Below are 25,496 nucleotides of genomic sequence, written 5' to 3'. Positions count from 1 at the left end.
TAAGCCAAAGCTTAATCCAGAGCAAGGCCCTAACTCTCTTCAGTTCTGTTAAGGGTGGGATAGGTGAGGATGCTGCAGAAGAAAAGTTACAAAATGATAGAACTACATCTATTTTGTAATTCATATCATATCTATGGCTTATAGTGTTTCTTATTTTTCAGAAATATTTATTTTGCCTTTTTGTATAAAAATACATGTAAATATATTTGGTAACAGCTTTATTGGGATATATTTCATGTATGAATCATTCACTTATTTAAAGGGTACAGTTAGTGTGGTGTGTGCAGAGCAGGGGCCTGAAGAAATGGCTCACTGTTTACAACACACCCAACAGGAATTTGGGTTCATTGTGACAGAGGACACAAAATGTGTGGCCTTTCCATGAACAAGTATCCAGCACATGTCCCCCTGCACCTCCATGTGGCTTCTGGGCAGGAACAGTGGGACAGGGCTCAATATTGGAAGAAAAAGTACAGTATTTAATGGGGAAGGAAGCTTGCTACCTAGAGCTTGTCCAGTCCACACGTGGGTGGGCCATGATTAGTCTTATAAAGGCTTTGAGCCTCTCTTTTCAAGGAGAAATAAAAAAAGAAAAAGAGGTTCCAATTATATGCCTTTCTGGAAAAGGCGAAGCTGTGGAGACAATAAAAAGATCAGTGGTTGTCAGGAGTTTGTGGAGAGATGAATATGCAGGGTACAGAAGTTTTTATGAGCAGTGAAAATACTTTGAATGACATTATAGCGATGGATACATGTCATTATGTGTGTGTGCTAAATTGCTTCAGTTGTCCAACTCTCTGTGACCCCATGGACTATAGCCCACCAGGCTCCTCTGTCCATGGGATTCTTCAGGTGGAATACTGGAGTGGGTTGCCATGCCCTTCTCCAGGGGGTATTTCTGACCCAGGGATCAAACCCATGTCTCTTGAGTCTCCTGCCTTGGCAGCTGGGTCCTTTACCACTAGCACATACTGGGAAGGCCATATGTCATTATACTTTTGTCTAAATACATAGAACGTGCAATGCTATTCTCCTCATAAAAGTGAACTCTGAGTGAACTGAGGACCTTGGTGATTATGAAATGTCAATGCAGTTCATCCTTGGTTTAAAAAAAAAGTACCATTTTTGATAATGGTTATGCCTGTGAACTAAAATGTACTGGAATGGGTGAATTTAACTCAGATGACCATTATATCTACTTCTGTGGGCAAGAATCCTTTAGAAGAAATGGAGTAGCCATCATAGTCAACAAGACAGTCCAAAATGCAGTACTTGGATGCTATCTCAAAAACGACAGAATGATCTCTGTTCGTCTCCAAGGCAAACCATTCAATATCAATCCAAGCCTATGCCCCAAACAGTAACGCTGAAGAAGCTGAAGTTGAATGGTTCTATGAAGACCTACAAGACCTTTTAGAACTAACACCCCCCCAAAATGTCATTTTCATTATAGGGGACTGGAATGCAAAAGTAGGAAGTCAAGAAACACCTGGAGTAACAGGCAAATTTGGCCTTGGAGTACAGAATGAAGCAGGGCAAAGGCTAATAGAGTTTTGCCAAGAGAACGCACTGGTCATAGCAAAGACCCTTGTCCAACAAAATAAGAGAAGACTCTACACATGGACATCACCAGATGGTCAACACCAAAATCAGATTGATTATATTCTTTGCAGCCAAAGATGGAGAAGCTCCATACTGTCAGCAAAAACAAGACCGGGAGCTGACTGTGGCTCAAATCATGAACTCCTTATTGCCAAATTCAGGCTTAAACTGAAGAAAGTAGGGATAACCACTGGACCATTCAGGTATGACCTAAATCAAATCCCTTATGACTATACAGTGGAAGTGAGAAATAGATTTAAGGGACTAGATCTGATAGACAGACAGTCTGATGAACTATGGATGGAGATTCGTGACATTGTACAGGAGACGGGGATCAAGATCATCCCCATGGAAAAGAAATGCAAAAAGGCAAAATGGTTGTCAGAGGAGGCCTTACAAATATTAGCTGTGAAATGAACAGAAGTGAAAAGCAAAGGAGAAAAGGAAAGATATTCCCATTTGAATGCAGAGTTCCGAAGAATACCCAGGAGAGATAAGAAAGCCTTCCTCAGTGATCAGTGCAAAGAAATAGAGGAAAACAACAGAATGGGAAAGACTAGAGATCTCTTCAAGAAAATTAGAGATACCAAGGGAACATTTCATGCAAAAATGGGCTCAATAAAGGACAGAAATGGTATGGACCTAACAGAAGCAGAAGATATTAAGAAGAGGTGGCAAGAATACACAGAAGAACTGTACAAAAAAGATCTTCATGACCCAGATAATCACCCAGATAAACTCACCTAGAGCCAGACATCCCGGAATGTGAAGTCAAGTGGGCCTTAGAAAGCATCACTACAAACAAAGCTTGTGGATGTGATGGAATTCCAGTTGAGCTATTTCAAATCCTAAAAGATGATGCTGTGAAAGTGCTGCACTCAGTATGCCAGCAAATTTGGAAAACTCAGCAGTGGCCACAGGACTGGAAAAGGTCGGTTTTCATCCCAATCCCAAAGAAAGGAAATGCCAAAGAATGCTCAGACTATTGCACAATTGCACTCATCTCACACGCTAGTAGAGTAATGCTCAAAATTCTCCAAGCCAGGCTTCAGCAATGTGTGAACCGTGAACTTCCAGATGCTCAAGCTGGTTTTAGAAAAGGCAGAGGAACCAGAGATCAAATTGCCAATATCCGCTGGATCATCAAAAGAGCAAGGGAGTTCCAAAAAAATATCTATTTCTGCTTTATTGACTACGCCAAAGCCTTCGACTGTGTGGATCACAATAAACTGTGGAAAATTCTGAAAGAGATGGGAATACCAGACCAACTGACATGCCTCTTGAGAAACCTGTATGCAGGTCAGGAAGCAACAGTTAGAACTGGACATGGACCAACAGACTGGTTCCAAATAGGAAAAGGAGTATGTCAAGGCTGTATATTGTCACCCTGCTTATTTAACTTATATGCAGAGTACATCATGAGAAACGCTGGGCTGGAAGAAGCACAAACTGGAATCAAGATTGCTGGGAGAGATATCAATAACCTCAGGTATGCAGATGACACCACCCTTAATGGCAGAAAGTGAAGAGGAACTAAAAAGTCCCTTGATGAAAGTGAAATAGGAGAGTGAAAAAGTTGGCTTAAAGCTTAACATTCAGAAAACTAAGATCATGGCATCTGGTCCCATCACCTCATGGGAAATAGATGGGGAGACAGTGGAAACAGGGTCAGATTTTATTTTTTTGGGCTCCAAAATCACTGCAGATGGTGATTGCAGCCATGAAATTAAAAGATGCTTACTCCTTGGAAGGAAAGTTATGACCAACCTAGATAGCGTATTAAAAAGCAGAGACACAGATGTATAGAACAGACTTTTGGACTCTGTGGGAGAAGGCGAGGGTGAGATGATCTGAAAGAATAGCATCAAAACATGTATATTATCAAGTGTGAAACAGATTGCCAGTTCAGGTTGGATGCATGAGACAAGTGCTCGGGCCTGGTGCACTGGGATGACTTAGAGGGATGGGATGGGGAGGGAAGAGGGAGGGGGGTTCAGGATGAGGAACACATGTAAATCTGTGGCTGATTCATGTCAATGTATGGCAAAAACCACTACAGTATTGTAAAGTAATTAGCCTCCAACTAATAAAAAAAATGGAAAAAAAGAGACGTTACTTTGCCAACAAAGGTCTGTCTGGTCAAGGCTATGGTTTTTCCAGTGGTCATGTATGGATGTGAGAATTGGACTGTGAAGAAAGCTGAGTGCCGAAAAATGGATGCTTTTGAACTATGGTGTTGGAGAAGACTCTTGAGAGTCCCTTGGACTGCAAGGAGATCCAACCAATCCATCCTAAAGGAGATCAGTCCTGGGTGTTCACTGGAAGGACTGATGCTGAAGCTGAAACTCCAATACTTTGGCCCCCTCATGCAAAGAGTTGACTCATTGGAAAAGACCCTGATGCTGGGAGGGATTGGGGGCAGGAGGAGAAGGGGACGACAGAGGATGAGATAGCTGGATGGCATCACCGACTTGATGGGCGTGAGTTTGAGTAGACTCTGGAAGTTTGTGATGGACAGGGAGGCCTGGCGTGCTGTGATTCATGGGGTCGCAAAGAGTCGGACACGACTAAGCGACTGAACTGAACTGAGCTGAACTGATTTCTGTGAGGGGAGGGGTATTTGGGGAATTTCTGTACCTTGTCAGTTTTGTTGCAAACCTAAAACTGCTTAAGAAAAAATGTGCCCCCCACCCAAATTACACTCACGGTAGACATTTTTGGCAGAACTTTCATTTCACTTTAATATATGTATACATATTATATGTGTGTGTGTGTTTGTTGGATTGTGATGTAAAATGTATATTTTAGATCCAAAAAGTTTTCAGGCCACTATAGTTGTTTATTTTGGCAAATAAAAATAAATTAACGTCAAAAAAAAGGGTCTAGTATATGCAAAGAGTTGTACAGCCATAATTACATCAATTTTAGAATATTTTCACCACCCCCAAAGGAAACCCTGTACACTTTTCCCATCATCTCCCAACCTGTCCATTTCCTCAGCCTTAGGCAAGCACTTACGAATTTTATGTCTCTAGATTTGCTGTTTCTAGACATTTCATATAAATTATATCATAAAATATGTGGTTCTTTGTGGCTAACTTTTATTTAACATAAAATTTTCAAGGTTCATCCGTATTGTGTCATGTATCACTACTTCATTCTTTCTTACTGCCGAATAACATTCTATTGCATGGATATTAACACATTTGATTTATCCATTCCTTAGTTGATAGACATTTGGATTGTGTCTACATTTTGGCTCTCATGAATAAAGCTGCTAAGAACATTCAAACATTCATGTACAAATTTTTGTTTGAATACCTGTTTCCTTTTTTTTTTTTTTACTTAATTTTATTGGTGGATAATTACTTTATAATGTCATGTGTTTTTGCCATACATCAACGTGTATGGCCACAGGTATATATGTGTCCTCCTATCCTGAATCCCCCACCCACCTCCTTCCCCACCCTATCCCTCTGGGTTGTCCCAGAGCACTAGCTTTGGGTGCCTTGCTTCATGCACTGAACTCTCACTGGTCATCTGTTTTACATATTGTAGTGTACATGTTTTTCTCAATGCTGTTCTCTCAAATCACCCCACCCTCGCCTTCTCCCGCTGAGTCCAAAAGTCTGTTCTTTAACATTTGTGTCTCTTTTGCTGCCCTGCATGTTAAGATCATTGCTACCATCTTTATAAATTCCATATTTATGTGTTAATATACAGTATTTATATTTCTCTGTCTGACTTACTTCACTCTGAATATTAGGCTCCAGGTTCATCACCTCATTAGAACAGACTCAAATGTGTTCCTTTTCATAGCTGAGTAATATTTCATTGTTTATATATGTCACAACTTCCTTATCCATTCATCTACTGATGGACGTCTAGGTTGCTTCCCTGTCCTAGCTATTGTAAATAGTGCTACAGTTAATATTGGGGTACATTTGTCTCTTTCAATTCTGGTTTCCTTGGGGTGAATCCCCAGCAGTGGGATTGCTGGATCATGGTTTCAGTTCTTTGGGGTATATATCAAGTAGTGTTGTTGCTAAGTCCTTGGTAACCACTTGTTTAACCTTTTGAAGAGCTGCCAAGCAGTTTTCTGAAGTGGCTGCACCACTTTTTTTACATCCTCAGCAGCAGTGTATGTTCCTACGTTTGTATCTTTTTGAGTGTAGCTATCCTAGTGGGTGTGAAATGGTATCTTATTGTGGTTTTTGATTTATATTGTCTTTGTGGCTAATGATGTTGCAAAGCTTTTCATTTGCATATTGACCATTTGTACGTGTTCTCTTTAGCAAAATGTCTATTCAGGTTTTTTTGCCCTTTTTAAAATGTTTTTATTATTGATTTTATTAATATATGCAATTGATTTTATTGATTTTGATATTGATCAATTGATATTGATTTTATTAATATATTCAATTGAGTTGTATATATACTAGATACAAGCCCTTTATTAGATATCTGCTGTCAGGTGGCACAGTGGTAAAGAATCCACCTGCCAATGCAGGTGATACAAGTTTGATCCCTGGTCCAGAAGATCCAGAAGAAATGGCAGCCCATTTCTGTCTTCTTGACTGAAAAACTCCATGGACAAAGGAGCCTGGTGGGCTACAGTTCATAGGGTCTCAGAGAGTCAGACACGAGTGAGCACTCACACGTCAGGTATATGTGATGTGCAAATATTTTCTCCCATTCAGTGAGATACCTCTTTTCTTGATAATGTTCTTTGCAGCATAAAAGTCTTTAATTTTGAGAAAATCCAGTCTCTCTCTTTTTTCTTTTGTTGTGTGTAGTTTTGATACCACATTTGAGGAAGTATTGCCAAATTGAAGGTCAGGAGGATTTACCATATAGTCTATTTTGAGAGCTTATACTTTTAGCATGCACATTTAGGTCTTTGGTTAATTTTTTTTTCCTGCTGAGTATGGTTAACTCTGCTCCTTTACATGTAACCATAGGACTATAGAAACTCCAACTATAGCTTGGAGTTATAACCATATGTGGAAAAAGATTTGTTGTGTTTTTTTTCAACAGTGGTAAAACGTGCATAACATGAATTTTAGCATTTTAACCAGTCTAAAGTGTATAAGTTTGTGGCATTAAGTATATTCCCATTGCTGTGCACCCATCACCACCATTTGTCTTTAGAACTCTTCCTCTTCCTGCAGAGAAGCTCTGTACCCATTAGAGAGTAACTTTTTGTTTCCGCCCTCACTATTAAGTATGATGTTAGCCTTTTTTTTTTCTTTTAAAGATGTCCTTTACTAAATCCCTTTCTATTCCTACTTTGCTGAGAGCTTTTTTTTTTAAATTCATGAATGGATGTTGAGTTCTCTTGAATGCTTTTTCTGCTTCTGTTGAAATGCTCATATGGTATTTCTTAGTCTGTCAATATAACAAATTACATTGAGTTTTTTTTCACATTGAATTGTTCTTATATTCCTGGATGAACTCCACTGTGCTGTGATATAGTATCCTTTTTATATATTACTGGATTCTATTTGCTAACATTTTGTTGAGAATTTTTGCATATATGTTCATGGGAGATATTGGTGTGTAATTTTCTGATAATGTTTTTGTCTGGTTTTGGTATTACGATAATGCTGGCATTATAGTGAGTTGGAAATGTTCTCTACTCACTTATTTGTTGGAAGAAATTATGTAGAATTAGTATTGTTTCTCCCTCAAATGGTCTCTATTGAAACCATTTGGTCCTATTATTTTCTTTGGAAGGATTAAGTTATATTTAATTTTTTAGTAAACCTAAGATTATTCAGGTTATCTGTACTTTATCTTGAATGAGTTTTGATAGTTTGTATCTTTTAAAAATTGTCTGATTTTGCCTTAATTTTCTGATTTATGGACATATAGTTGTTTATAGTCTTCCTTATGATCTTTTAACTGTGGCATCAGTAGTGATATTTTGTCTTTCATTTTTGATACTGGTAATTTATGTCTTCTCTTTTTTTCACAATCAGTCTGCCTGGAGGTCTAGCAATTTTATTGATTTTTTTTCCCCAATTACCAGCTTTTTGTTTTATTTTTCTGATTTTGATTTATTTCTGTACTCATCTTTATTATTTTCTTTTCCATCTGCATTAGGCTTAATTTGCTCTTCTTCCTTTAGTTTAAGGTGGGAGCTGTGGTTAATGAACTTATTTCTGTCTCTTCTAGGTCACTGTTCAGTGTTTTAGCTGCATCCCTGATATTTGATATGTTGTACTTTCATTTCCATTAGTTCAAAGTATTTTTTATTTCCCTTGAAATGTCTTTAACTTAATATGGGTCTACTTTTAAGTGGAAATATATCACATGTATAGTGCAAGAATCTTATAACAGTCTACTTCTATTGCTCCCCTCCTGGCCTTTGTGCTATTGTCATATATTTTACTTTGAGTTCAGTTCAGTTGCTCAGTCAAGTCTGACTCTCTGCAACCTCATGGACTGCGGCATGCCAGGCCTCTGCCTGTCCATAACCAACTCCTGGAGTTTACTCAAACTCATATCCGTTGAGTCAGTGATGCCATCCAACCATCTCATCCTCTGTCGTCTGCTTCTCCTCCCGCCTTCACTCTTTGCCAGCATCAGGGTCTTTTCAAATGAGTCAGTTCTTCACATCAGGTGGCCAAAGTATTGTAGTTTCAGCTTCAGCATCAGTCCTTCCAGTGAATATTCAGAACTGATTTCCTTTCGGATGGACTGATTGGATCTCCTTCTCTTTTAGGGACTCTCAAGAGTCTTCTCCAAAACCACAGTTCAAAAGCATCAATTCTTAAGCGCTCAGCTTTCTTTATAGTCCAACTCTCACATCCATATATGACTACTGGAAAAACCATAGCCTTAACTAGACAGACTTTTGTTGGCAAAGTAATGTCTTTGCTTTTTAATATGCTGTCGAGGTTGGTCATAACTTTTCTTCCAAGTAGCAAGCGTCATTTAATTTCATTGCGGCAGTCACCACAAATTGCGGCAGTCATCCAAATCTGCAGTGATTTTGGAGCCCCAAAAAATAGTCTCTCACTCTTTCCCCATCTGTTTGCCATGAAGTGATAGGACCAGATGCCGTGATCTTAGTTTTCTGACTGTTGAGTTTTAAGCTAACTTTTTCACTCTCCTCTTTAGTTTTCATCAAGAGGCTCTTTAGTTCTTCACTTTCAGCCATAAGTGTGGTGTCATCTGTATATCTGAGGTTATTGATACAGCTTCTGGCAATCTTGGTTCCAGCTTGTGCTTCATCCAGTCCAGTGTTTCTCATGATGTACTCTGCATATAAGTTAAATAAGCAGGGTGACAATATACAGCCTTGACGTACTCCTTTTCCTATTTGGAACCAGTCTGTTGTTTCATGTCCAGTTCTAACTGTTGCTTCTTGAGCTGCATACAGTTTTCTTTAGAGGCAGGTCAGGTGGTCTGGTATTCCCATCTCTTTCAGAATTTTCCACAGTTTATTGTGATCCACACAGTCAAAGGCTTTGGCATAGTCAATAAAGCAGAAGTAGGTGTTTTTCTGGAACTCTTGTGCTTTTTCGATATTCAACAGATGTTGGCAATTTGATCTCTGGTTTGTTTCTCTGCCTTTTCTAAAACCAGCTTGAACATCTAGAAGTTTACAGTTCACGTACTGTTGAAGCCTGGCTTGGAGAATTTTGAGCATTACTTTGCTAGTGTTTGAGATGAGTGCAATTGTGCGGTAGTTTGAGCATTCTTTGGGATTGCCTTTCTATGGGATTGGAATGGAAATTGACATTTTCCAGGCCTGTGGCCACTGCTGAGTTTTCCAAATTTGTTGGCATATTGAGTGCAGCACTTTCACAGCATCATCTTTTAGGATTTGAAATAGCTCAACTGGAATTCTATCACCTCCACTAGCTTTGTTCGTAGTGATGCTTCCTAAGGGCTACTTGACTTGGCATTCCAGGATGTTTGGCTCCAGGTGAGTGATCACACCATTGTGATCATCTGGGTTTTGAAGATCTTTTTTGTACAGTTCTTCTGTGTATTCTTGCCACCTCTTCTTAATCTCTTCTTCTGTTAGGTCCATAGCATTTCCTTGTGCTCAGCTGGTAAAGAATCTGCCTGCAATCAGGGAGACCTGTGTTTGATCCCTCGATTGGGAAGATCCCCTGGAGAAGGGAAAGGGTACCCACTCCAGTATTTTGGCCTGGAGAATTCCATTGACTCTATAGTCCATGGGGTCACAAAGATTCGGACATGACTGAGTGACTTTCACTTCGTTTTACTTTTACATGGTGTAAACATTACATTGTCATCATTTTTTTTTGCTATAAACAGAATATCCTTTTGAAGAGATTGAAAGAATAGTAATAAAAAATCTCTATGTTTTCCACAATGTAGTTACCACTTCAACTCTCTCTAGTCTTTTGTGTAGATTTAGGTTTCCATCTGGTAACATTTTCCTTCTTCCTGTAGAGCTTACTTTAATATTTCCTGTAATGTAGGTGTGCTGGTCAAGAATTCTTTCAGTTTTTGCATTCTCAAAAAAATTTTTTTTTTTTTTTTTTTGCTGTCCCAAAAAAGTCATTATTTTGTTTTTGTTTTAGAAAGATATTTTTATTGGACAGAGAAGTTAGATTGACATTGATACCCTTCCCCTACCCCACGTACCCCTAGTTCTTTACTGGTTTGCTCTGCTGTTCTGTTTCACATAATCTTTGAAAAGAAATCTTCTGTTTCTGTTTTCTTTTTCTGTGCATAGTCTTTTTTCCTCTGGTTGCTTTTTATGATTTTCTCTTTAACTCTGATTTTAAGCAATTTGATTATCTTGTGCCTTGTTAGTTTTCTTCATTTTTTTTTGCTGATTCTTTGATCTTCTTGTGTATGTGGTATCTGCAGTTTTAATCAAATTTGAAAAAAATTTGGCCTTTATTTCTTTAAGGATTTAGTCTGTTTCTTTCCTCCTTCACAGGGAAATAAAAATACACATGTACATTTGTCTGCTTGAGATTCTCCCAAAACTCAGTGATGCTGTGTTCAGTTTTTATGTTCTGTTTTCTTTTACCCTTTGCTTTGTTTTAGTGAGTCTCTATTTCTGTGCCTGCCAGTTCACTAACCTTTTTCCCCATTGAAGTGTCTAATCAGCTATTAATTCCATCCAATTCATTTTTAAAACTATGAACACTAGTTTTCTTCTCTAAAAATTTGATTTTTGTCCTTTTTTATTTTTTATCTTCTCTTTTTAATGTTTTCAATGTTTTCGTCATTTGAACATATGCAGTAGACTTAAAATAATGTTATGATGTCCTTGTCTACTAATTCTATCTATGTTATTTCTGGATCAGCTTCAATTTGTTGATTTTTCTCCTTATTATAGGTTATATTTCCCTGCTTCTTTGCATGCATGATACATTTTGGTTAGTTTCCAGAAATTCTGACTTTTGTTGGAAGCTGAATATTTTTAATATTCATGAACATTCTTGAGGTTTATTCTGGGGTGTCATGGTTATTTGGAAGCAGTTTCATCCTTTTGGGGTTTGCCTTTAAATTATCTTAGGTGAGACCAAAACCAGGCAGTGTTGTGTCTGGGGTTAATCTTTCCCTACTAGTGAGCTAAGATGCTTATCAATATCTTACTTGATGCTCTGTAAATTATGAGGGTCCACTCTGGCTCTTGGGAGTAATCAAACTTCTTTCTGTTCTCGTTTTTTTTTTTCCCCTGGCTTCATTGTTTTTTCTCCCAGCATGTATTAATAATTGAATATTTATGGAGACCTTTAGATTTCAGGCATTTTCTTTTTATCTACCTCTTTTATCTCTAATACCCTGCTATACCTACTTCTTTGGCTTCCTCATACTCCTAGTTTCATCATTTCATCGCAGGGAGACTGTGGACTCTGCCTAGGTTTCTTCTGTACTGCTGCAATCTATGGGCTTTCTCCAGGCAATTAGTTGGGCACAATCACAGGGTTCACCTCATTGTTTCCCTTCTCTCAAGTATCATCTTCCTTCATTGCCTGGTGGCCAGTGTCTTAAGAGTTTGTCAGCTTTTTAAGTTTTTTTTCTTTTTTAGACAGAAAGCTGGATCTTATCTCTTCCTCTTTGGCCGGAAGCAAAGAGTCCTGATTTGGCAGTTTTCAAAAGTCCTAAGTTTAATAGTTTATATCTAATCAGGGTGGGGCATAGAATCACTATTTCAGAATCTCATGTCCTTTTTAGAAACACGCTTTGCAGTATTTTGTGTAAGTTTTTTTCTTTTCTCTTTTTAAGTGTGGTAAGAGTGAACTGGTTTTGACTCAATAGAAAGATCAAAGCTTTGAGGTGGAATGGAATATGATGCCAAAGGTGAAAAAGGTGGAAGATTGAGAAAATGTAACTGAAAATTAGCAGATGTCTGAGAACTCCAGTATAAACCTGAGATAAATTTAAAGATGAGTTTAATTGCCTGAGATAAAGTTTCCCTAATGTTCAGGCCTGTAGATGGGTAGTAGGGGAGTAGGTAGGAATGTGAGTTTTAGGGAATTTTAAGTTGTTTGTAATTTTATCATCTATCTGTCTTTGTGGGCATCCTCAAGACTATCCCAGGCTTGATGATTCACTGGAAGGACTCACTGAACTCAGAAGCTATTATAGATAGTTATGCCGTGTCTTACTAAGTTGCTTCAGTCATGTCCAATCCTGTGCTACCCTGTGGACTGTAGCCCACTGGGCTCCTCTGTCCGTAGGATTCTCCAAGCAAGAGTACTGAAGTGGGTTGCCATGTCCTCCTCCAGGGGGGTCTTTCCAACCCAGGGATAGAACCCATCTCTTAATGTCTCCTGCAGTGGCAAATATGTTCTTTACCAGTAGAGCCACCTGGGAAGCCCCATTATAATCATGGTGATGATTTATTACAGTGAAAAGATACAGATCAAAATGCTCAAGGGGAAAAGTCACTTGAGATGAATTCCAGGATCAATTAGACACAGGATTCTATGTGTACTTTCCCAATGGAATCAACTGGGAATACACTTAATTCTCCCAGAAACAGTGTGTGACAATATGCATGGAGTGTTATTGACCAGAGAGGCTCACATGAACGTTAGCATCCAGGGTTTTATTGCAATTCAGTCATGTAGGTATACAGCACCTGCGTGTCTGACTTTCACTACTTAGATTCTAGCCCTTCCAGAACAAAAACAAGTGTTCATAAATCATATTGTCAGGGTAAACTTAGCCTAGTCAAACTGGTAGAGCATACCACAAGGCTTCAGGCATAAAAAACACTCTTAGAGGCAACATATTTAAAAAGCCCAGAGAATATCACCTACTGGACTGGCCTTTTTTTAAAATGGGCAGGAATTGAACACCCAGATTTTCTGAGTAAGCCTGTCTTGAATACTGTTTACTAAATTCCATACTTTGTTTGTATTTCATTAGTTTCTTGTAATGTCCTCTGTCTGTTTCAGGATCCCATCTAAATTACCTTATTGCATTTAGTTATTGTGTCTTTTTCAGCTTCTCTGGGCTACAACAGTGTTTCTGTTCTCTTCTTGACAGTTTTGAGGTATACTGCTTAGGTCTTTTGTAGAATGCCCCTCATTTTGAGTTTAACTGTTTTTTTCATTATGGTTAGGGTTTTGGCAGGAAGACCACAGAAGTGAAGTGCCATATTCACCACAAATTAACAAAAGTGTATTAGTTATCTAATATAAAACTCCTGTAGCCCCTCATGAGTACTTAACCAGAATTTAGGCTGATGGGCTGTCTACATAAAGAATTTATTCTCAATGACTCTTCTTACTAGTATACAACAATCCTCTTCCCAATAGTTCAAGTTCTCTAATGTGCACAAACTCAGATTTTTCCAGAGACAGCAGGGAAAAGAAGCCAGAAAGTATGACAGTAACTGGTCAAGTCATAAATGAGGGACTAAAATGGATCTGTTTTACTAGGTTGAGTCTGGTATGATAACCAGTCAAGTATCTCAGTATGACTCTGACATTATGCTTAAATGTTTCTTTTCCTTCTTCAAGATGAACTAAAAGCCAGTATTAGGGCCTACAAATGGTTCAGTGTCATTCATTCTCTTTAGTTGCTTGATTCCTATTCACCTTTCCTGCTTGTTTAAAGGTCAGCTCTTCTAGAAAGCTGTACTTGACACTCCTGGACCCTCCAGTACTATTATATGCTCTTTGTGGCATCCCATACAATTTTTTGTCTAGTTTTTAAATTAAATACCTCAGTTCAGTTCAGGCGCTCAGTCGTGTCCGACGCTTTGTGACTCCATGGACTGCAGCACGCCAGGCCTCCCTGTCCATCACCAACTCCCGGAGTTTACTCAAACTCATGTCCATTGATGCCATCCAGTCATCTCATCCTCTGTCATCCTCTTCTCCTCCCACCTTCAGTCTTTCCCAGCATCAAGGTCTTTTCAAATGAGTCAGTATAAATACTCATTAATTAAATACTTGTTTGTTTAATCTACTTCTCCTTTAAGCCTGTAAACTCCACCCTGGTGGCTCAGATGGTAGAGAATCTGCTTGCAATACAGGAGACCAGGTTCAATCTCTGGGGTCGGGAAGATGCCCTGGAAAAGAGAATGGCTACCCACTCCAATACTCTTGTCTGGAGAATTCCATGGACAGAGCTGGGGAGCTACAGTCCATGGGGTCCTAAAGAGTCAAATACGACTGAGTGACTTTCACTTTCTTATTATGTCTGCTTCTCCTTTTAGCCTGTAAGCTCCACAGTCAGGGACCACATCAGTCTTGTTCATTTTTTTGTATCTCACTCTGTATACCATACCAGTATTCCTGGAGCCTGGCTAAGCACTCAAAACCTAACAGCCTTTTGCACCAAGATGAATATATCTGTATGAATAAGTGAATAAATGAGTAAAATAAATGAATATTTGATATTAAAATCTCAGCTAGTATATCTATAGAAGTCTGACTTCCTTGTTGACACTTGGAATACAAGAGAGCCCACCCTTACCAGAAGTTACAAAAGATGGCACCATTGGACAACTTTTACTGTAGGATGGTTAATTTTTGCTCAACAATCTTCCACTTACGCTTGGTCAGTTCTCTGATACTTGTTTGATCTGTCTCAGTGAACTCAGTATATTCCTAGGATAAATGTCTTAATTTCTCTAGGCAGCTTCTTTCTCCAGGATTTTCTTGTGGCATCTTTCAGCTTGATTCTCAAGTTGATCCTGTCCCACTAATATTCATATCCCTGGCTATTACATGTAGCACATTTAGCAGCCAGGGACCAGCTTTGAGTATAAAGGTAAAATCTTTTATTCTTTTTCTAAATATTGCCCATTAAGACTGTGCTGTAAGGATTGTTCCCTAGGTATCTCTTTCACTCTTTATAGGGGCTTTCTCCTTACATCTGTTTTCCTTAAACGAAAACATTGGCAGCAATCCTGTTACATCATGGCTTTCTGGCCAGCATTGGTTATTCTCTGCCATGTGGGAACTTCTTTTCTGGTCTGTGTCTGAGGACATAGTTGGGACGACTTGGGAAGTTTTCTGACAAGAGTTTACTCAGCTTTCTGACAGAGAACGGCCTCTCCCCTTTGCCTTCTATTTAACAAAACTTTGAGCCTTCCTCAGTGATCAGTGCAAAGAAATAGAGGAAAGCAATAGAATGGGAAAGACTAGTGATCTCTTCAAGAAAATTAGAGATACCAAGGGAACATTTCACACAAAGATGGGCTCAATAAAGGACAGAAATGGTATGGGCATAACAGAAGCAGAAGATATTAAGAAGAGGTGGCAAGAATACACAGAAGAACTATTCCCAAAAGATCTTCATGACCTAGATAATCACAATAGTGTGATCACTCACCTAGAGCCAGACATCCTGGAATGTGAAGTCAAGTGGGCCTTAGGAAGCATCACTACGAACAAAGCTAGTGGATGTGATGGAATTCCAGTTGAACTATTTCAAATTCTAAAAGATGATGCTATGAAAGTACTTCACTCAATATGCCAGTGAATTTGGAAAACTCAGCAGTAGCCACGGGACTGGAAAATGTCAGTTTTCATTCCAATCCCAAAGAAAGGAAATGCAAACAATGCTTAAACTACTGCACAATTGCACTCATCTCACACACTAGTAAAGTAATGCTCAAAATTCTCCAAGCCAGGCTTCAGCAATGTGTGAACCGTGAACTTCCAGATGTTCAAGCTGGCTTTAGAAAAGGCAGAGGAACCAGAGATCAAATTGCCAACATCCACTGGATCATCGAAAAAGCAAGAGACTTCCAGAAAAACATCTACTTCTGCTTTATTAACTATGCCAAAGCCTTTGTGTGGATCACAATAAACTGTGGAAAATTCTGAAAGAGATGGGAATACCAGACCAACTGACATGCCTCTTGAGAAACCTGTATGCAGGTCAGGAAGCAACAGTTAGAACTGGACATGGACCAACAGACTGGTTCCAAATAGGAAAAGGAGTATGTCAAGGCTGTATATTGTCACCCTGCTTATTTAACTTATATGCAGAGTACATCATGAGAAACACTGAACTGGATGATGCACAAGCTGGAATCAAGATTGCCAGGAAAAATATCCATAGCCTCAGATATGCAGATGACACCATCCTTATGGCAGAAAGTGAAGAAGAACTAAAGAACCTCTTGATGAAAGTGAAAGAGGAGAGTGAAAAAGTTGCTTAAAGCTCCACATTCAGAAAACTAAGATCATGGCATCTGGTCCCATCACTTCATGGGAAATAGATGGGGAAACATCTGGACTCCAAAATCACTGCAGATGGTGATTTAGCCATGAAATTAAAAGATGCTTACTCCTTGGAAGGAAAGTTATGACCAACCTAGACAGCATATTGAAAAGCAGAGACATCTACTTTGCCAACAGAGGTCCATCTACTCAAGGCTATGGATTTTCCAGTGGTCATGTATGGATGTAGAGTTGGACTATAAAGAAAGCTGAGCACTGAAGAATTGATGCTTTTGAACGGTGGTATTGGAGAAGACTCTTAAGAGTCTCTTGTACTGCAAGGAGATCGAACCAGTCCATCCTAAAGGAGATCAGTCCTGTGTGTTCATTGGAAGAACTGATGTTGAAGCTGAAGCTCCAGTACTTTGGCCACCTGATGTGAAGAGCTGACTCATTGGAAAAGATCCTGATGCTGGCAAAGATTGAGGGCAGGAGGAGAAGGGGACGACAGAGGATGAGATGGTTAGATGGCATCACTGACTCAATGAACATGAGTTTGGGTAAACTCTGGGATTTGGTGATGGACAGGGAGGCCTGGCGTGCTGCGGTTCATTGGATTGCAAAGGGTCGGACACGACTGAACAACTGAACTGAACTGGAGCATCCCTTTAGCCTGTCTTGGCAGGAGAAGATTTTTCTCTATGTATATGCAAACATTTATTATCAAGCAACCATCAAAAGAGATCAGAAGAAATGGTCTGAATTTATGACCCAACTCTTTGAACAGATCTGTGCAAAACATATGTATGGCCAAACACTTTTACATGTTGGCAACATTTTTGACTACTTCTGACCACTTGTGTTGGTTAATTCCTAACTCCCTAAATCTCTCCTATTTTTCCCATCTCACCTCCTACAGTCTATCTCCTTGTCATTTCTACTCCTCTGCCACTGTTTTTTTTTTTTTTTCTTCAATATAGCACAAATGAAATGTACATGTGCTCATTTGTTTATTCTCATACATAACATTGAGCATCTATAATGTACAGACACTGTGTTAGGAAGGTCCTAGTGATAGATACATACATAACAAAAGAACCCTTCTGTTTAGTTATTATTCACTCATATCACAGACGCCCAAAGAAGAATAATCTGAACAAAACTTTAAAAAAATATCTTTGCTATTTGAAACATTTTTTTCTGGGCCTTTTATATGATTTCTTTTAGTTTTGGGGCATTTGGTCATATATTACATGTGGCTGATTTAAAATTCTCTTGAGAAACTTGTGTATATGTACTTCTTTGGTCCTGGGGCTTGGGGCCCAATCAGTAGAAGTCCCAGTCTTTTTCTTCTGTTCCTGTATGTTTCATGTATTTTATGCATATTCTTTTATCTTTTCCCTATTGTGCTATGCCATAGTAAGAACAGCAGAGGTTAGTAAGTTTCCTTAAATATTCAAAGCATTTTTTGCTGAATGCAGTTAAATTATTCAAGGAATTTGGTGAATTAGGAAAAATATAAAATATTTTAAAGAGACATGAAGAATTTTCTAAGTGAAACTTTGTCATTTTCATGATGTGAGTTTTAATATTTTAAAAAAAATTATTGCTGCAACTGGATTTCTTTTTCTTAACTTTCCATTTTTTTGTGAGACTTTTCATTGTTTATCAGACAAAACTAAGTTGTTTCTTAAAAGCTCATTTTGGAAATGGTTAACCATTTTTAAGTTGAACTATGGCATAAAGTTTTTTGATCTAAGGGAGACTTATTTACAAAATTATTCTATTTGTAAGTTTTGACTTCAGTATAGCCAGCTCTCTGAGCACAGCTCATAGTAGACTCATTAAAGTGTGATTGTAATGTAAATGGTGTTTTAGAAATTGAACTCAAGTTTTAATATAACCACTTAACTGATCAAGAAATCTATAGTTTGAAATTTGGTTACAGTATTTGCCTTGAAGTTGATCATTATTGCCATGGTTTTTGGAATATCTTTTTATTTACTTGCATAGCTTCTTTCTTCTTAACCTTAATGTTTTCCTTTATTAATTAGAATTAGAGAACCATGTGGCTCCCATAACTTTTATGTTTCAATGAGATTCTCAAATATGATTTACTCAACAACAAAATCACTCAGACTCGTAGTGGTTTGCAATTATTAACAAAGCTCTGGTGTACAGTTCCTTATATTCTTTCTCATCTACTCTTTTGTAGCAGTTCTTTCCTTTGAAACTGTTAGGTATTTCAACCTACAACCTTATGCAAAATGGAAGCAGGAAAAGGGGAAAAGCGGAGTCAAGAGAGAAAAGAGAAGGAAAAAAACTGCATGCTCAGCGCCTTCCACCACCTTGTGCAAGGCCTTTCTCCGTATTTTTATCCGCGTTATGCTCCTTTCCTTTTATTTTTCAGAGTCCTCATGTAGTTGGGTTTTGTATTTTGTCTGAAATTCGTAGTTTTAATCAGTGGGGTTGGGAGACAGAGGCTGTATACAGTTTATGGTACTACGGTTTATGGTTTATGGAACTGGAACTTAGACTTGTCTTTTAAGAAACCTCAAAAGAATGTTCATTTATTTGTTTGTTTTTTTGAGTTTTTTTTATTGGGGTATAGTTGCTTTACTCAGTTCTGTCTGACTCTTTGCGACCCCATGGACTATACAGTCCATGGAATTCTCTAGGCCAGAATACTGGAGTGGGTAGCCTTTCTCTTCTCCAGGGGATCTTTCCAACTCAGGGATCAAACCCAGGTCTCCTGCATTGCAGGCGGATTCTTTTTCAGCTGAGCCACAAGGGAAGCCCCCACAATGTTGGTTAGTTTTTGCTCTACAACAAAGTGAATCAGTTATACATATATCCAGTCTTTTTTAGATTTTTCTTCCCATTTAAGTCACCACAGATCATTGAGGAGAGTTCCCTGTGATATGCAATAGGTTCTCATACACGGTAATGTATATATGTCAATCCCAGTCTCCCAGTTTGCCCCACCACCCTTCTTCCCTTGAAAACCACAGGTTTGTTTTCTACATCTATGACTATTTTTGCTTGTAAATAGGTTCACCTGTACCATTTTTCCAGATTCCACATATGAATGATATTATACAGTATTTTTCTCTTTCTGACTTCTTTCTGTACATCAGTCTCTAGGTCCATCTACATCTCTGCAAATGGCACTATTTCTTTCCTTTTTATGGCTGAGTAATATTTCATTGTACATATGTACCACATCTTCTTTATCCATCCTTCCAATGGTCTTTTAGATTCCTTCCATGTCCTGTCCATTGTAATAATGCTGCAATGATTATCAGGGTGCATACATCCTTTTGAATTACAGTTTTCTCCAAATATATGTCTAGGAGTGGGATTGCTGGGTCAGATGGTAGCTCTATGAATATATTTAGTTTTTTACTGTTCTCCATAGTGTTTGTACCAATTTACATTCCCAACAGTGTAGGATGGTTCTCTTTTCTTTACATCCTCTTCAGCATTTATCCTTTGTAGATTTTTTGAGGATGGCCATTTTGGCCAGTGTGAAGTGATATCTCATTATAGTTTTGATTTGCATTTCTGTAATAATTAGTGATGTTGAGCCTCTTTTCATGTGTTTGTTGGCCATCTGTCTTCTTTGGTGAAATGTCTATTTAGGTCTTCCACCCATTTTTGGATTGGCTCTTTGTTTTTTTTTTAATACTGAACTGCATGAATTGTTTGTATATTTTGGAGATTAATCCCTTATCAGTTGCTTCGTTTGCAGATATTTTCTCCCATTCTGACACTTGTCTTTTCATTTTATTTTAGAATTATTTTTAAAAGCAGGAGGAAAAGTATTTTGTCTTTTCACCATGTAAAACTAATGGCTTTCACATTTTTTTACTTTGATGTAAGAACACTTTTTAAACACTGCTTCCTAAATTTGATTTGTCTTCGTTAAAAAAGAACATAGGCAAAACACTCTCCGACATAAATCACAGCAGCATCCTCTATGACCCACCTCCCAGAATATTGGAAATAAAAGCAAAAATAAACAAATGGGACCTAATGAAACTTAAAAGCTTTTGCACAACAAAGGAAACTATAAGCAAGGTGAAAAGACAGCCTTCAGAATGGGAGAAAATAATAGCAAACGAAGCAACAGACAAAGGGTTAATCTCAAAAATATACAAGCAACTCCTGCAGCTCAATTCCAGAAAAATAAATGACCCAATCAAAAAATGGGCCAAAGAACTAAACAGACATTTCTCCAAACAAGACATACAGATGGCTAACAAACACATGAAAAGATGCTCAACATCACTCAGTATCAGAGAAATGCAAATCAAAACCTCAATGAGGTACCATTACACGCCAGTCAGGGTGGCTGCTATCCAAAAGTCTACAAGCAATAAATGCTGGAGAGGGTGTGGAGAAAAGGGAACCCTCTAACACTGTTGGGGGGAATGCCAACTAATACAGCCGCTACGGAGAACAGTGTGGAGATTCCTTAAACAACTGGAACTAGAACTACCATATGACCCAGCAATCCCACTCCTGGCCATACACACCGAGGAAACCAGATCTGAAAGAGACACGTGCACCCCAATGTTCATTGCAGCTCTGTTTATAATAGCCAGGACATGGAAGCAACCTAGATGTCCCTCAGCAGATGAATGGATAAGGAAGCTGTGGTACATAGACACCATGGAATATTACTCAGCCTTTAAAAAGAATTCATTTGAATCAGTTCTAATGAGATGGGTGAAACTGGAGCCCATTATACAGAGTGAAGTAAGCCAGAAAGATAAAGACCAATACAGTATACTAACACATATATATGGAATTTAGAAAGATGGTAATGATAACCCTATATGCAAAACAGAAAAAGAGACACAGATGTACAGAACAGACTTTTGGACTCTATGGGAGAAGGCGAGTGTGGGGTGTTTCGAGAGAACAGCATCGAAACATGTATGTTATCTATGGTGAAACATCACCAGCCCAGTTTGGATGCATGAGACAAGTGCTCAGGGCTGGTGCACTGGGAAGACCCAGAGGGATCGGGTAGAGAGGGAGGTGGGAGGGGGGATCGGGATGGGGAATACATGTGGATCCATGGCTGATTCATGTCGATGTATGACAGAAACCACTACAATATTGTAAAGTAATTAGCCTCCAACTAATAAAAATAAAGGGAAAAAAAAAAAAGCATCTGGAACCTTTTTTTTCTTTTGAATCTTGGAAGTTGGTTTTCTAAGCTTATCTTTCTGCATTATGTAGTATCCCTAGTTATTTGGTATGTTTATGATTTCTTATAAAATTAAATGTATCTTAAATACTCGAACTGTCAAGAAGCTGGTGTATGACCCAGCAGAGAATTTAGAACAGGTGCCAACCCACTTACTAGTGCCTGGCTTCTTATCCTTATGTCAGGACTTGTTAGTATGAAAGAACAAAGTGAAAAGCACTCTTTGTTGCCATATATTCTATAAATATTAACACTTTCAAAAGAATTTTTGTCCCTGGCAGTATAATACTTTTCACATAGCAAATAAGAGGATCTTGACTCACAGATATATAAGGACACTGTCAGCCCCTCTGGAGCTACTGAATTCCTCTTTCATAGTCATTTTTCTTGTTCCTTAATTTTTATTTTGTCCTCTTGGAAATTGTCTGTAAAAGTTTTTGTTGTTTTTTTTGTTTTTTTTTTTTAACCTGATCATCAGGTCTTCTGTCTTCTGTAGGTGTGCAGTTTGAACTGAGTTTTTGTTTGTGCAGTTTGAATTGTTTTTGTTTTTTGGGTTTTTTTGGATTCGTGTCATTGTTGGATGCTTATTCGGAAAGTACTTATTTGTACTTATTTGTGGGGGGCATTTCCCTTTGGGAAATTTATTTCACTTTTCTGTGCTTATTTGACAGCTGTTCCTTCACTTCTAACTCTATTACTAATTTAAAACGTTATAAAGCCATATGTGAGCAGCTGTTCACCATTTTCATCAGAACAAAATAAGAAAGAAAGGACCCAAATATTATCAGGAATGATTTAGGTTAGATTGTAAGAATAATTTTTTTGGCAGTTATGATATAGTGTAACTTATTTAAAAGACAGTTGTAGAATTAAAAATGATTTTAAAGAGCATAAAATAGTATGTGTTGAAAGATGAAGACTTGAAAGATGAAATACTGACTGAAGGAATGATAGTGAACCAGCTAGTTTTTTAATTCTTTTTCTAGAATTTTATGATTTCATGGTGTTTGTTCTCCTCTTACAGACATTTTCCCATTATCTCTGTGCTTTAAGACTCTTCTATGCAATAGTATTCTAAAACCAACTTAAGTTTAATAGGTTTCTTAGCTCTACAAGGATATTTATTTGGCATGCATTTGCTAAATAAAAATGCAAAACCTGTTTGCCTGTAGTTTAAGAAATGTGGTAATATATTTCTTAATATATTTTAAGAAAAAAAATAGAAAAGTTATGATAATTAAATATTGTTCATGAAACTACAAATGTTATGGCTTGATTGTCCTTGGTCTTTCATCACTAGTCCTTCAAAATATTACTATTCATTGTAATCATCTTTCAGACATTTAAAATAAAAATAATACTTATGTAGTATTTATTAGTTACCACGTGCCAGGCAAAGTTCAGCTAATGAAATATATACTACACTGTTTGATTCTCACAATAATTCTGAGACCTTAAGTTTTGTTGTCCCCTTGTTATAGACGAGAAAGAAACTTACAGAGATTGAGTAAATTGCCCCAAGTGATACAGTCACTAGTGAAAGTGAAAGTCACTCAGTTCTGGCTGACTCTTTGCGACCCCATGGACTATATAGTCCATGGAATTCTCCAGGCCAGAATACTGGAGTGGGTAGCCTTTCCCTTCTCCAGGGTATCTTCCCAGCCCAGAGATTGAACCCAGGTCTCCCACATTTCAGGAGGATTCTTTACCAGCTGAGCCACAAGGGAAGCCCAAGAATACTGGAGTGGGTAGCCTATCCCTTCTCCAGCGGATCTTCCCGACCCAGGAATCGAACCGGGGTCTCCTACATTGCAGGCGGACTCTTTACTGAGCTATGAGGGAAGTCAGTAACTTCATACAAAATGAAGTGTATGAAGTTTTTTAAAAAGTAGAATATAAAGTTGTGTTTATATTATGCACAGGCACAGGCATTTGAAAGACTAGAAAGTACTACCCCAAAATATTAAAAATGGTTTTTTTTTAGATGATGAGGTAACAGGTAATTCTTATATTATCCTTCATTATTTCTTATAGGTTGTACTAGCTAAAAGAGCTATAATACCTATCCTCATAAACATATGAGGTGGGAATTGGTATTATTATCTTCATATTCTAACACCTTGACGTATGTCTTTCATATATGCCACCTTTTCCAAATTTCTGTCTTCCTCATCTCACATATTTAAGAATGTTAACCTATTTATTTTCTCAGTAGTTTTTGTATTATTTTGTGTGTAGACAGATGTTTTATGTCTTTAGACAAAGACTATGTCTTTTAGGATACTTCCTTATTCCTCTTTCTAGTTTAAAAATATTTGAGGACAGTATCTCACTTTCTTTTGTGCCCTTACACTCTCTAAGACAGGTTGAGCACAAAGAAGACATTAAAGTTTATTGAATTTATTTCCCTTGCAAATTCCCCAGTACAATTGGAAACTAATTCCTTAATTTCCAAATGCATTTTTCTCTTTTAATGTAACTTTCAATTATACATTTCCCCAAGTCTGAATCCTGACTGTTAAGCTTAATTTCATTTTCTTTTTTACATCTCCTCTCAAAATCTAATTATTAAGACTCATTGATTAGCCTTATTAAATAAAGTTTAATATAATTTTAATCTTCTTTCTTCTATAGTAATGCAGATAACCACAGTCTCTTATAAGAATTAGTGTGGAAGCCTCTCCCCATCTTCCCAATTTTAATCCCCACTTCACTTTATAACCACAGTGCTCTTCCAGAGATTTGATCATGTCATTTTCCTTATAAAGTTGCTCTCCATTGCTCTTGGGATAAAGGATAAATTTTTTGATGTTTTATGAGTCTTCAGTGTCTGATAGCTTCATATGTTGGCTGACTTCTTTTGTTTCTCTTCTCCTGGTCTCAATTCTCGCCACACTAATGTTTGATGGTTTTTGTTTTTTTTTCACACTTTATCTTTTCCATGTCATTCGCTGTTATTTTCAGCTGGCTTATCTCAGTGTTCATCAGATCCCACCTCATATGTCACTTCTGAAAAGTTTTTCTTAACCATCCATTTAAACTCTGTGACTACCCTTTTCGCATATACCAGGCTTTATAGTAATTACATAACTATGGAAGTACACCTTTTTTTTTTTTTTGGAAGTACACCTTTTTAAGGAAATATTCCGTCAAGTCAGAAACTCAATATGGACAAGCATTATTTTGTCCCTAGGAACCAGCATAGTATGAATAGGCATTTAAACAATATTTAATAGATTGACTGATGTTTTGCAGATGACTTTGCCTTCTATTTTCCTGAAAGGCTAGAGTTTCTGATGTACCTCCATGCTTTCCTGTGAGTCTTAAACTTATCTTTATCTTTTTACTCTCCTTTCCTGTCATTGCTTGGGAGGATGAATACTTAACTGGAATATAAAATGGAAAACATAAGTGCAGTAGAAGTAGAGGAATATGAACTATCTTTCAAGAAGTTTAGCAGTGAGAAAGAAGGGGAAAACAGACATTAAGTAGAAATAATATCAAAGTAAGGTTGCTTTGAAGCATAGGGAGAAGCGGGAAATATTTGTAGGCTGAGGAAAAAATACGGATTCATGTTGATGTATGGCAGAGGCCATCACAGTATTATAAAGTAATTATGCTCCAATTTAAATAAATAAATTAAAAAAATAATATAATTAAAGCAGGAATAGAAAGAGACAACTTGTGAAGAAAGAGACCCCAAACATCAGGAGATAGGAAGAGGATTGCATTGTTTCACTTCAGGGCAATGGACCAACACTTCAGTATAGACTACTAGGCCGTGCAGTGGCCTCGGTGTTTTGGCCTGTTGCATTTCCAGTGAAAATTCAGTTTTCTGGTAAGAGCATCTTAGTTTTTCTTGAGAAACAAGCCTTCTTCAGCTTTTGGTCCAGCTGACACTGTTTGCTTCTATTCTCTGATCCGCAACTAAAGAGATTATTTTTATGCTATGGATTTCCTTATCCTTTATTTTGGTGATTTCCATGTGTGTTTCATGGAGGTGCTTCAGGGGTTTAATATCTGATGTTGGGTTCTTTTAAATGACT

General features: G+C 37.8%; 1 protein-coding gene and 1 non-coding gene across 3 annotated transcripts in view; both read left to right on the top strand.

Moving 5' to 3' along the window:
• The window catches only part of SPATA5 (spermatogenesis associated 5), a 323,645-nt gene that overhangs the window by 47,162 nt on the left and 250,987 nt on the right, over positions 1-25,496 (top strand). The window lies entirely within an intron of this gene.
• Positions 275-402, top strand: LOC122425697. The gene has a single exon (XR_006264971.1). It is a non-coding gene; the product is annotated as a small nucleolar RNA SNORA11 (small nucleolar RNA).

This window comes from Cervus canadensis, chromosome 1, assembly GCF_019320065.1.
Source record: "Cervus canadensis isolate Bull #8, Minnesota chromosome 1, ASM1932006v1, whole genome shotgun sequence".
Classification (NCBI taxonomy): domain Eukaryota; kingdom Metazoa; phylum Chordata; class Mammalia; order Artiodactyla; family Cervidae; genus Cervus; species Cervus canadensis.
Note: the sequence above shows the minus strand (reverse complement) of the source record. Positions and strands in the feature narration are given on the sequence as shown.